The following is a 13453-nucleotide window of genomic DNA, read 5'->3' on the forward strand; positions in this document are numbered from 1 at the left end:
AGCCCACTGCCCCTCCTCTGAGCGCTGCTAAAACCAACCTGCCTGCCACCAGGGGCTGGGGCCCTGCTGTCCCTGAGGGAGGGTCTCCACCGTCGCCGGCAGGGTGGACAGTCTGCACGGCCGGGACTCAGACAGTGCGTGGGGTTCTGGAACCCCAGTCAGTGCTGTGGGTGGCGTCGGGGAGGAGAAACGAGATAGCATGTTCTTCAGAACACACGGAGCTTCCACGTCACGCTCTGACCCCAAATACCCTGAAAGCAGGGACCTGAAGCAGCACTGGGATGCATCGGCCCCACACCTTACAGACGAGAAAGCTGAGTGCAGGCAGGGGTCAGCAGGTCAGCCGCCAGCAGCTGAGCCACCCGGGGCCCCAGGCCTCCAGGACCCACCTGAGACCCACAGGAAACACCCCACACGCAGGCTGGCATGGAGGGAAACGCGCAGAGACATTTCCTATGTGTTTTGGAACACCCCTTGTAAGTCACTTCCGGTCTGCAGTATAATGGAATCATTTTTAAATTTGGTTTGTGGTGGATAGCATTGTAAATATATTCTAAGAGAAACATCAATTAGATTTTCTTGAAACCTCTCTTTTAAATTTATATATATATATATATATATATATATATATATATATATATATACATACACAGAGCGCAGGCGGCTGCAAAAGCGCACATAGCGTGGCTGAGAGGAGCTACCCCACGTCCGAGGTCAGGGGCAGAAGCCAGGAGGACCCCATGCCCGAGGGGCGGAGGCCAAGAGGAGCTACCCCACGTCCAAGGTCAGGGGCGGCAGCGAGAGTGCCAGGCTGCGACAGCACAGGAGCAGCTGAGAGGAACTACCCCATGCCCGAGGCCAGGGGTGGCGGCCAGGAGGAGCAACCCCACGTCCAAGGAGCCGTGGCTGCGCGGGCACAGGAGGGCCTAGAGGAGCTATTTCATGTTCAAGGTCAGGAGGGGCGAACTAAAATGGACTGGAATGGGTGAATTTAACTCCGATGACCATTATGTCTACTACTGGGGGCGGGAATCCCTCAAAAGAAATGGAGTAGCCATCATGGTCAACAAAACAGTCTGAAATGCAGTACTTGGATGCACTCTCAAAAACGGCAGAATGATCTCTGTTGGTTTCCAAGGCAAACCATTCAATATCACAGTAATCCAAGTCTATGCCCCAACCAGTAACGCTGAAGAAGCTGAAGTTGAACGGTTCTATGAAGACCTACAAGACCTTTTAGAACTAACACCCAAAAAAGATGTCCTTTTCATTATAGGGGACTGGAATGCAAAAGTAGGAAGTCAAGAAAAACCTGGAATAACACGAAAATTTGGCCTTTGAATATGGAATGAAGCAGGGCAAAGACTAATAGAGTTTGCCAAGAGAACGCACTGGTCATAGCAAACACCACTTCCAATAACACAGGAGAAGACTCTATACATGGACATCACCAGATGGTCAACACCGAAATCAGATGGATTATATTTTTTGCAGCCAAAGATGGAGAAGCTCTATACAGTCAGCAAAAACAAGACCAAGAGCTGACTGTGGCTCAGATCATGAACTGCTTATTGCCAAATTCAGACTGAAATTGAAGAAAGTAGGGAAACCACTAGACCATTCAGGTATGACCTAAATCACATCCCTTATGATTATACAGTGGAAGTGAGAAATAGATTTAAGGGCCTAGATCTGATAGATAGAGTGCCTGATGGACTATGGAATGAGGTTCGTGACATTGCACAGGAGACAGGGATCAAGACCATCCCCATGGAAAAGAAATGCAAAAAAGCAAAATGGCTGTCTGGGGAGGCCTTACAAATAGCTGTGAAAAGAAGAGAAGTTAAAAGCAAAGGAGAAAAGGAAAGATATAAGCATCTGAATGCAGAGTTCCAAAGAATAGCAAGAAGAGATAAGAAAGCCTTCTTCAGCAATCAGTGCAAAGAAATAGAGGAAAACAACAGAATGGGAAAGACTAGGGATCTCGTCAAGAAAATTAGAGATACAAAGGGGACATTTCATGCAAAGATGGGCTCGATAAAGGACAGAAATGGTATGGACCTAACAGAAGCAGAAGATATTAAGAAGAGATGGCAAGAATACACAGAAGAACTGTACAAAAAGATCTTCATGACCAAGTTAATCACGATGGTGTGATCACTCACCTAGAGCCAGACATCCTGGAATGTGAAGTTAAGTGTGCCTTAGAAAGCATCACTACGAACAAAGCTAGTGGAGGTGATGGAATTCCAGTTGAGCTCTTTCAAATCCTGAAATATGATGCTGTGAAAGTGCTGCACTCAATATGCCAGCACATTTGGAAAACTCAGCAGTGGTCACAGGACTGGAAAAGGTCAGTTTTCATTCCAATCCCAAAGAAAGGCAATGCCAAAGAATGCTCAAACTACCGCACAATTGCACTCATCTCACATGCTAATAAAGTAATGCTCAAAATTCTCCAAGCCAGGCTTCAGCAATATGTGAACCGTGAACTTCCAGATGTTCAAGCTGGTTTTAGAAAAGGCAGAGGAACCAGAGATCAAATGGCCAACATCCGCTGGATCATGGAAAAAGCAAGAGATTTCCAGAAAAACATCTATTTCTGCTTTATTGACTATGCCAAAGCCTTTGACTGTGTGCATCACAATAAACTGTGGAAAATTCTGAAAGAGATGGGAATACCAGACCACCTGACCTGCCTCTTGAGATACCTATATGCAGGTCAGGAAGCAACAGTTAGAACTGGACATGGAACAACAGCCTGGTTCCAAATAGGAAAAGGAGTATGTCAAGGCTGTATATTGTCACCCTGCTTATTTAACTTATATGCAGAGTACATCATGAGAAACACTGGACTGGAAGAAGCACAAGCTGGAATCAAGATTGTCAGGAGAAATATCAATAACCTCAGATATGCAGATGACACCACCCTTATGGCAGAAAGTGAAGAGGAACTAAAAAGCCTCTTGATGAAAGTGAAAGAGGAGAGTGAAAAAGTTGGCTTAAAGCTCAACATTCAGAAAACTAAGATCATGGCATCTGGTCCCATCACTTCATGGGAAATAGATGGGGAAACAGTGGAAACAGTGTCAGACTTTTATTTTTGGGGGATCACTGCAGATGGTGATTGCAGCCATGAAATTAAAAGACGCTTACTCCTTGGAAGGAAAGTTATGACCAACCTAGATAACATATTCAAAAGCAGAGACAGTACTTTGCCAACAAAGGTCCGTCTAGTCAAGGCTATGGTTTTTCCTGTGGTCATGTATGGATGTGAGAGTTGGACTGTGAAGAAAGCTGAGCACTGAAGAATTGATGCTTTTGAACTGTGGTGTTGGAGAAGACTCTTGCCAGTCCCTTGGACTGCAAGGAGATCCAACCAGTCCATTCTGAAGGAGATCAGCCCTGGGATTTCTTTGGAGGGAATGATGCTGAAGCTGAAACTCCAGTACTTTGGCCACCTCATGCGAAGAGTTGACTCATTGGAAAAGACTCTGATGCTGGGAGGGATTGGGGGCAGGAGGAGAAGGGGATGACAGAGGATGAGATGGCTGGATGGCATCACTGACTCGATGGATGTGAGTCTGAGTGAACTCCGGGAGTTGGTGATGGACAGGGAGGCCTGGCGTGCTGTGATTCACGGGGTCACAAAGAGTTGGAAACTGAATGAATGAACTGAACTGATAATGCGTGTCTTTTAAACAGTTCGTGGGTTCCCACGGCAAGAGCTCTGGAGCGGCTGCCACTCCCCCTCCAGCGGGTCACGTTTTGTCAGAACTCTCCACTGTGGCCTGTTCATCTCGGGTGGCCCTGCACAGCATGACACGTCTGTTTACTGTCAACCTGTTTATCTAACTTATATGTAGAGCACATCATGCAAAGTGCTGGGCTGGATGAGTTATAGGGTGGAATCAAGATTGCCAGGAGAAATGTCAACAACCTCAGACACGCAGATGACAACACTTTAATGGCAGAAAGTGAAGAGGAACCAAGGAGCCTCTTGTAAGTGTCAAAGAGGACAGTGAGAAAGCCAGCTTAAAAGACAATATTAAAAAACTGAGATCGTGGCATCCAGTCCCATCACTTCATGGCAAATAGATGGGGAAACAGTGGAAACAGTGACAGATTTCCTCTTCTTGGCTCTGAAATCACTACGAATGGGGACTGCAGCCATGAAATTAGAGATGATAGCTTCTTGGAAGGAAAGCTATGACAAACCCACACAGTGTATTAAAAACCAAAGGTGTTGGGACTTCCCTGGTGGTCTAGTGGCTAAGACTCTGTGTGCCCAGTGCAGGGGGCCTGGGCTCGATCCCTGGTCAGGGAACTAGGTCTCGCATGTCACAAATAAGACCTGGTACAGCTAAATAAATATAAAAAAAAAAAAAACCAAAGGTGTCCCTTTTCTGACAAAGGTCCGTCTAGTCAGGGCTATGCTTTTTCCAGTAGTCATGTGCAGATGTGAGAGTTGGACCATAAAAAAGGCAGAGCACTGAAGAATTGATGCCTTTGAACTGTGGTGCTGGAGAGGTCTCTTGAGAGTCCCTTGGACTGCAAGGAGGTCAAACCAGTCCATCCTAAAGGAGATCAACGCTGAATATTCACTGGAAGCACTGATGATGTAGCTGAAGCTCCAGTCCTTTGGCACCTGATGTGAAGAGCTGACTCACTGGAAAAGGCACTGGTGCTGGGAAAGACTGAGGGCAGAAGAAGGGGGCAGCAGAGGATGAGATGGTTGGCATCACGAAGTCAATGGACACTAACTTGTACAAACTCCGGGAGATGCTGAGGGACAGAGAAGCCTGGCGTGCTGCAGTCCAGGGGGGTCACAGAGTCAGACTTGACCTGGTGACTGAACAGCAATATAATGTGTGTGCGCGTGAGTCCACGTGAATGTGTGTGTGTGTATACACACACACACACAGGCTCCTACGTTTTTTTATCTGTCAAACTCAGCAATAGAACAAGGAAGCTGCTTTTCCAACCTCCACACTCATCCCAGAAACCTGACCCCCCGCCCCACCTGTTCCTCAACAAAGAGCTTCAGCGCTCTCTTGTCCACCTCCACAGACGGGCAGGCTGCACTCTGCTCAGCACAGCCGCGCACGTCCGGCCCGTGTCCATGGCGAGTCTGTGAGGCCCTTCCTGCTCTCACAGTGGACTCGTCTCCATTCACGCTGCCCTGTGCTGCCCCGACCCCGGGATACGGCCCTGCCCTAACGCCCCGCGGGACAAGCAGGCAGAAGAGCCACAGGACAGGCGCTCGGGGCAAATGGACGACACAGGCTCTGCTCTCGGGGCCTCTGGGCTCAGGGGCACCCCTCCCACGAGCAGCATCCACCTCTAACTGTGATGTGGGCAACAGGGGACGGGCCTCGAGGACAGCAGAGGGGCATCAGCTGCTCCACCCACAGGAGGTGGAGGACCCAGGGGACGGCCGCAGGGGGCTGCCAGGGCCATGCAGGCTGGGCAGCGGGATGGACGGTCACCAGGGCCAAGAGGGCAGAGCTCCGAGGCTAGAGTAAGCGGTGGGTCTGGCGGACGCGAGGGCGAGGGTGGAGTCTGGGCGGAGAGGCGGCCGTCTTCCAGGAGCGCAGGAGGCGCTGAGCTGGGGCGATTCCACGCAGGGAGCCGCGGGGCTGAAGGGAGCTGCCCGTGGGGGGTGGGGGCCTCGGCGAGGGTGGGGCAGCGCAGATGGAAGAGCTGGACAGACCCACGGCCTCGTCAGAGGTGAGCATGCATGTACGGGGGGGGGCGTGCGGCCCAGAGGGGCTCTGGGGTCCAGGGTGTGTTCTGGGAGGAGGTGTCACAGAGCACAGAACGCGGGCACTGCCCACGGGCCTCCAGGGGAGCACGGTCTGGAAGTCCCCCAGACCTCCCTGCAGAGTGACCACAGCAGCCACAGGTGCGGGCAAGGACTGAAGACCCCAAAGCTTGATGAGCTCAGCGGAATTCTGGGGCCGCACCCACAGCCCCCTTTATCTGCAGGGCAGAAGACTGGGACGGAGAGCGGGTGGGTGCCAAGACAGGACCGGAGGGACGCTGAGGCCCCAGGGACGAGACGGCTGCCTCCCAGGCGACCAAGCATGCTGCCAGCAGTTCAGAGGGGCTCGTGTGGAGTCAGTCTAGCACGGGTCTAGAATGGGAGGCTGATCTCTTCCTCTGGAAAGGGAAAACATCGATAATTTTTTGCTGGATTTTTGACTGGAGCTGCGGCCCCCTCCCCAGGTGGCACAACCGTGCCTGCTCCACCTACGCCGTGTCCTGAGCCCCACTAAAGGGCGAGGAGGCAGCAGCAGGACCCAGGCCCCCGTCCTGGTGCTTCCCCAACCTGCTGTGCAGCCCGGGCGCACGGCCTCCCTTCTCTGCATGCCAGTTCCTGAAATACAACTACCAAATCAGACCTTTCTTAAGGTCTCTTCAGCTGGAGGACTCTGGGCTCGAGTGCAAACCCCTGGGCACAGGTGAGCCTCCAGCTGTTCTGAGAGCAGGACCTGCCCCGCTTCACCCCTTCTGAGCAGCAGCTCGCCCTGCCAGCACCCCCTCATCCTGCACCGGGCCTTTCGTCCCACAGAGAGCCGAAGGCAGCACAGCGGGGCCCATGGGGGTTGCCCTCCAGCCGCCGGCAGGCCGCCTGCTTCCCTCTGCTCCTCAGCGAGGACATCATGTTTCAGCTCAGACGCACCAGGCTCCCACAGCTCCCTTCACTGCTGTCGTCAGAGGAAAGCAGAACATGATCAAACACCGTCACAGCAAACTCCCGTCTGAAAGGCAACCAGAGTTCCAGTTCCGGCAGGCAGGCCTCAGAGGAAGCAGAGTCAGGAGCCAGACTCTGGACCTGCACCAGCTGTGCACAGAAGGAAATGCAGTGATGGAGACGGAGCTCACCTTGTATCTGAGCAGCCGAGTATCATAGTAAAAACGCTATAGTTTCTAGCGGCCAAATTGCCTTTGCCTTTTCTACGTGAAATCCGATGAAATGACCAGGACAGAACGTTCCCGTGGACCAGCGGAAACGTGAGGTGGTCATTCAGCCTTGCAGTGCCAGCCAGGGGCCTGGCCTGGAGGAGCCCACACAGCCAGTGTAGCTGCCACCTCTCAGGTCCTCAGGGGTCTGGGGTTTGGATTTTGTTTGTTTCTGAAAATAACGGAAGAGAACCAAATGATCTGAACCTTTCCCAGTTCTAAAATTCCACGATCTTGTATGAATGACCAGCAGACAAAAGGCAAGATTCAAGGGCAGAGGAGAGTGGAGTGGACACGGGCCTGCGGGCAGGGAGGCAGCGTCCTGATGCGGTGGCCAGCAGGTCTCATCCACACGAAAGGCATTTACTGGAAGAAAGACCATGAAGAAGGAGGAACCAAACCACCAACAGCACCCGATCGTCAAGCCTCGCTGCCAGCTCTCAGGGTCCCAATGGGGCTGACTCTGCCCCCAGGCCAGCCCACCCTGCTGCTGTCTCTGCCTGGCCTGGCTGACATGCCGGCCAGGCTGCGGGATTTCAATGGTGCTTCCCCTGCTTCCTTGGAGAAGGAAATGGCAACCCACTCCAGTACTCTTGCCTAGAAAATTCCATGGATGGAGGAACCTGGTGGGCTACAGTCCATGGAATCACAAAGAGTCAGACATGACTGAGCGACTTCGCTTGCTTTCTTTCTTTCTTTCCTTCTTTCCCCTGCTTCCTTAAAGACCTCCGCTGCAGGTTCCAGGAAGCCAGGCTCCTCCTGGCGGGGGCACCTGCCCAAGGCTGACTCAAGGGCACGCAGTAAGCTTCCTTTGGGAGCTCAGACTCCGCCCAAGTCTCTGGGGCTGCTGCGGCTGTCTGCTGTGGTCCACAGAGAAGCAGCGGGGAAGGAAGGCGGTTTATCGCCGCAGCTGATCTTCCCATCAGCAGCCCTCCGCTCCAGCCCGTTGCCAGGTAACGGGGCCGCTCCTCTTATCAGCCTGGACCGTTCCGTTGACTATTCCGAGGAGAATAGAAAGGCCTGGCGCTGCGGGCCGTCAGCAGCGGTGAAGGAGAACGACGCGTCATGTGGGATCCCGGGAGCAGCAGTTGTCGGCCTCATCTTATCGGGACGCTGACAGTCACTCAGAAACAGCCGTCCATCACCTGCCCTGCACCCACTCCTGTTCCACCTCCCAGGGCGTGGGGAAGGGAGGGGGAGGGGGAGGGGGAGGGGGAGGGGGAGGGGAGGGGGAGGGGAGGGGCGGGGACTCGTCCACACCAGCCTTAGCGTCAGGCCCCAGCCCTCCCCCCTTCTCTTCTCCCCCTCCCGGCCCCTCCACTCTCACAGGGTGAGGGCAGCTCCTCAGAATGGAGGGTCCCACCCGTTGAGTCACCCACAGCTGTGCCTTCGAGCCCAGGCGGACCAGCTGAGCGCCGAGCAACGGCCGCGCAGCTGCCGATGACCGCTCTGCTGCCCTCTGCTCCGGCCCGCCCCGGCGCTCCGCGTGCTCAGCCGTGTGGGAGGCCCCACCCCTTCTCGTGTCCGCCCAGCGGTCCAGGGCCTCCCCACCCCGAGCCCAGTCTGGGCCCCCGGATCTCTCTCCCACGACCCCCTCTCCTGCCGCCCCCGGGGCCCAGTGAGTCCTACACTCCGGAACCATCCTTACCCGTCTGTCCCCCTGCAGTACGGAAGGTGCGCCCCGCTCACCAGAATGCTTGGCCCGTGGAAGTTACTTAAGAATAACGCACCAAGCCTAACGCACGGCCTTAGGGAGATATTTGTACCTGCATGGGCACAGCAGCCAGGAGGCCACGCAAGGGTCCACTGATGGCTGAACATGTGAACCAAATGTCCGCCCACGAGCCAGCCGGAGAAAGGAAGGACAGACACCTCGACCCCGCTACAACAGGAAAGAACCCCGAGGTCGTCAGGCTGACTGGCATGAGCCCCACGCAGAGGGACGAGCACTGCGTGACTCCTCTTCCGCCAGCAGCTTGCTGCGGCTCAGTCGCTAGGTCATGTCTGGCTCTCTGTGACCCCACAGCCTGCAGCACGCCAGGCTCCTCTGCCCTCCACTACTTCCCGGAGTTAGCACAGACTCATTCCCCTCGTCTCCTGCACCTCCTGCGTTGGCAGGCGGATTCTTTACCACTATGCCATCTGAGAAGCACCCACAATGATCAGGCTCACACACGCGGAATGTAGATGTGGGTCCCGGCGGCTGGGGTGGGGGCTCTCGTGTGATGAAGAGAAAGGCTCTGTTTGGGAAGGTGAAGCATCCGGAGGTGACGGTGGTGATGGCTGCACGACAGTGCGAACGTGCTGAGAGCCACAGAACCGTGCGTCCAGGTTAAATGTAAGCTTCAAGGGCGTGTGTTATTTACATGCGTGGGTTCTTGCTATGTTAATGGTATTGTGCTGTGCATCTCATTTTTGTCACTAAACATTCTGCTTTCTTTTTTAATCTTTTGGCCGCGCTGCATGGCACGTGGGATCTTAGCTCCCCAACCAGAGAACTGAACACATGCCCCCCTCCCTGGAACCACTGGAAATGCAGTCTTACTAAGAGGGAATCCTGGTAAACTTAATGCCATGTGTATTTCACAATGATTCTTAAAGAGTGATAAATACTTGACCAAAGAATGAGGGATGATGGACAGAGAAGCTCTCCACGTGGAGACGAGTGATGCGGACAGGCCTGCAGACTCACCAGGCTGTGAATTCCAGATGGCAAGAAGTGACGGCTGGAGAGCTGCCTGGAGGTGAGGAAGTAGCCTCGCTGACCCAAGGCCAAGGAGCCAGAACCCACGGTCCAGAGCTGTCCATGTGTGGGTCGGGGCTTGTCATCTAAACCCAAGACCTCATAGAGACAAGAAAACAGTGCAGCAGCCCAGGACGCAGCTCGGAGCTGCCATGGTTTCAGTTTGGACAAAAGTGGCTTCTGGGGGGCGGGGACGGGGGGCGGGGGTGCGTGTTTAAATCGTAAATTTTGAAAAACAACTTCATTTGGTTTCCTGATGGCAAAGAGACATCCAGCGAGGCTGACCACCGGTCTGGCCCCTGGCAGCCCCTGGACGGACCTGATGGAGAGCCAGCCAGATGTAGGGGCCTCATCCCGACAATCACTAATAGTCACTGTCCTCACACGTCATGGTGTCCAGCAGAAGTACCAGTTTTAGCAACTCTCTACGATGTTTTCTCAAAGAGTAAAAAATAGTAATCCCTGTAAACCAATACGCATGGTCCTTCATGACTGCACTGCCGCCACGGCCACTGAACACCGAGCTCACAGAAGAGCTGGCAGACGTTAATAGGCAGGGGTGCACACGTGGTACGGTAAATGGGAGGATAATGAAAGTAATTTATCTGAAAATTAAAATAAGATTAAGAATGGCAGTCCCTGCAAGAGCCCAGGTGCCTGAGGAGAGGGGTGTGCAGCCAGCCTCATTAGCTCAGGGCCGCAGGAAGCCACTGTCCTCTCTGACAGCTTTAATACCAGGCCCTGCACTCACAGACGGGTGTCCTCTCGGAACCGAGAGCTGGGGCACAAGCAGAAGCAGGGCCTCACTAACAGTCCCCCAGACGGGGGCCTGGGCCCCAGCGCCCACCACACCCAGCACGCCCTGGGCACCGCTGACCGAGGCTTCACCAAGTCTGAGCTTAATTTTCAGCCTCAGAGACCACGGGGGACACACAGCAGGTTCTCGAGATGCTGCAACATGGAGCCACGGGATCTGAGCACAGGCTCTGCAGCCAGCCGGAGCCGGCCGGGGGAGTCGACCAGCTGACCTTCCAGGTGGGGCCCACGGTGGGTGTGGACATGAAGGACCTGTGTCCTCAGCGGCCCCACGGATGAGCCCACGCGGGCCTTGGGAAGGCAGCGCCCAGGCCTGCCCTGCCCACGGTCAGTCACCCGGGGCTCTGGGCGGCTCAGGCCTCCGGGTGTCTCGACGGCGGTGCACGGTGTGCCAGGGGCGGAGGTGCAGAGCGCTCCCGGTGGTCTGCGTGGCCTGCGGACCATCCCCCTGCGGTCAGCCTCACTTCTCTCTGAATGCCGGCCTCGGTCCCTGCTCCCCTCGCCCACGTCTGGTCTCTCTCCTCGCTGTCTGGTGTCGTTGCCCTTCCTGTGCACCGTCTGATCCTGACCTTTCCTCTGATGCAACCAAGACCCAGCCCCAGAGTGGAGAGCTGAGGACGCCTCCACCTGCCGTCACCAAACGTCAGAACACCGTGCGGCCGGGCAGCGGAGCCAGACGGCCACAGGAAGGCTGGCACAGAGAGCACACGCAGACACACATGCACACACAGACTCACACACACAAACATATACACTCACTCACACACAGACTCACACATGCATACACACATGTACACACACACACATATACATACACGCATACACTCACACATACACACACGCGCACACACACATATACATATACACATACACGCACACAGAGACACACACACATATACATACACACATATACACCCTCCCACACACATACACACCCATACACACTCACACAGACTCACACACACATATACACACATAGACTCACACACACACTCACACATGTACACCCACACAGACATATACACTCACAGACACACACTCACACATATACATACACACATACATATACATTTACATAGACACACACACATATACACACACATACACACACACATATACACCCTCCCACACACATATACACTCACAGACACACACTCACATATACATACACACATGCACACACACATACACACATACATTCACATACACACACACGTATACACACACATACACACTCACATATATACACATACACTCACACATATACACTCACACACATGCATATACATACACACTCCCTCACACATAGACACACACACATACACTCACACATGTACACACTCACAAATACATACACACATATACACACACACATACACACATGCACTCGTACATAGAGTCACACACACAGATATACATACACACACTCACACACAGACACACAGACTCACACATTTATATACACACACACACACAAACTTACATTCACACACATACACACACATACACACTTATACACACTCTACAGATGCATACACACATATACATACACACATTTACACACATATACATTCACACTCACACATACACTCACACACATACACACTCACACATACACACATATACACTCACACATATACATACATACACTCACAGTTACACATACACACAGATACACTCACATACACACACACATATACACACACACACACACACACACACACTTGCACACACACAGAAACTTTTTCTTGCCCGGTAATGAAGGAGGCACGAGCGACAGCAAAGCGAGGCTCTGCCCAAAGGGCTGGCAATGGCTCTGGGGGCTGACAGTCTGGCTGCTGGCATGTGGTGAGTGTGACAGGTTTGTCCATTTCAAAACTAAATAATCTTGGAAGCGTGTAAGTGGGCCACACCCTTTTTGAATTACAATTTTGTCAAAAAGTTATAAACTATTGGCAGCACCCTCTAAGGCGCCTGGCGTCCGCAGAGAGCTGACCTTGACAAACACCCGCAGGCACCTGCTGTCTTGGGGCCCCTGCTGACTGCAGGGCAGTGCAGCCATAGCCAGGCTCGCAGTTAACCCGCGGGAGGGTCAGCAACTCAAGCCCAGCTTTGCCCCTGCGTGTCACCAGGTCGTGGCAAAAGCAACAGGGTGAGGACTGGTACTTTTGATCAATCTTCTAAACTCCTGAGGTCCCAAGAACAAGCCATTACATTTAAATTATCATATTATGACTGTATGAGATATTTAGGGGCTCAGTGGATAGAGAATATTCAGTTAGTTAAGAAAAAGTCCTTTTAATTCTATAGAAAATTAATACCCATTTGCAAAATGTGAGATGTTTTTGCATGCCTGCCCTAATTTTCTACAGAAAGTGTTTATATTTTTTAAAAGGTTCACAGAAATGAAAGGAATAAATTTCCATAGCTTGGGTCTACACAGTTTTTTGTGCATGGACTTCTCTTCCTTCCTCCAACCACAAGCCGCGTGGTATTTACTCTCCAGGGCAGGGGTGCAGACTGAAGTGTGCAGGGGTGGGGGCGGGCGGCGCCAGAAGCCTGTGCCCATCCAGGGCCCTGGCGTGTGCGCCAGTGTGCACCACACATGCACATGAACACAAGCGAAACAGGACGCAGCAGGACACACGTGAACCACCGCGAGTGCTCGCTCTCCCGACAGGTCTGCGGTAATGAGAGGTCGCCATGGCAACCTGAACAGCAGGGGCCCCTCCAGCGTTCCCCACCGCACCAGAGCCAGAGCAGCGGCTTGGCGACTGGCACTCAACGCCGTTTGAAGGACGGGAGGCCACACGGTTATGGGCAGGTCTCTCGCCATGTTTGGGGGCCTGGCTCAAGGAATGCTCCTGCTAAATCAATCTTCACTCCCAACTGGGCTGGCGGCCGGCTCCGAGGCTTTTCCCTTTACCT

At 53.3% G+C, this 13453-nt stretch overlaps 1 protein-coding gene and 1 long non-coding RNA gene across 6 annotated transcripts in view; both read right to left on the reverse strand.

The window, feature by feature from the left end:
* Positions 1-13453, reverse strand: part of PTPRN2 (protein tyrosine phosphatase receptor type N2) — a 599207-nt gene that overhangs the window by 454472 nt on the left and 131282 nt on the right. The gene's annotated exons all lie outside the window — the stretch shown is intronic.
* LOC133246711 (uncharacterized) lies at positions 3949-8191 on the reverse strand. Its single transcript, XR_009736123.1, has 2 exons — positions 6686-8191; positions 3949-6162 (listed from the first exon to the last, which is right to left on the reverse strand). It is a non-coding gene; the product is annotated as an uncharacterized LOC133246711 (long non-coding RNA).

This window comes from Bos javanicus, chromosome 4, assembly GCF_032452875.1.
Source record: "Bos javanicus breed banteng chromosome 4, ARS-OSU_banteng_1.0, whole genome shotgun sequence".
In the NCBI taxonomy this organism is placed as follows: Eukaryota; Metazoa; Chordata; class Mammalia; order Artiodactyla; family Bovidae; genus Bos; species Bos javanicus.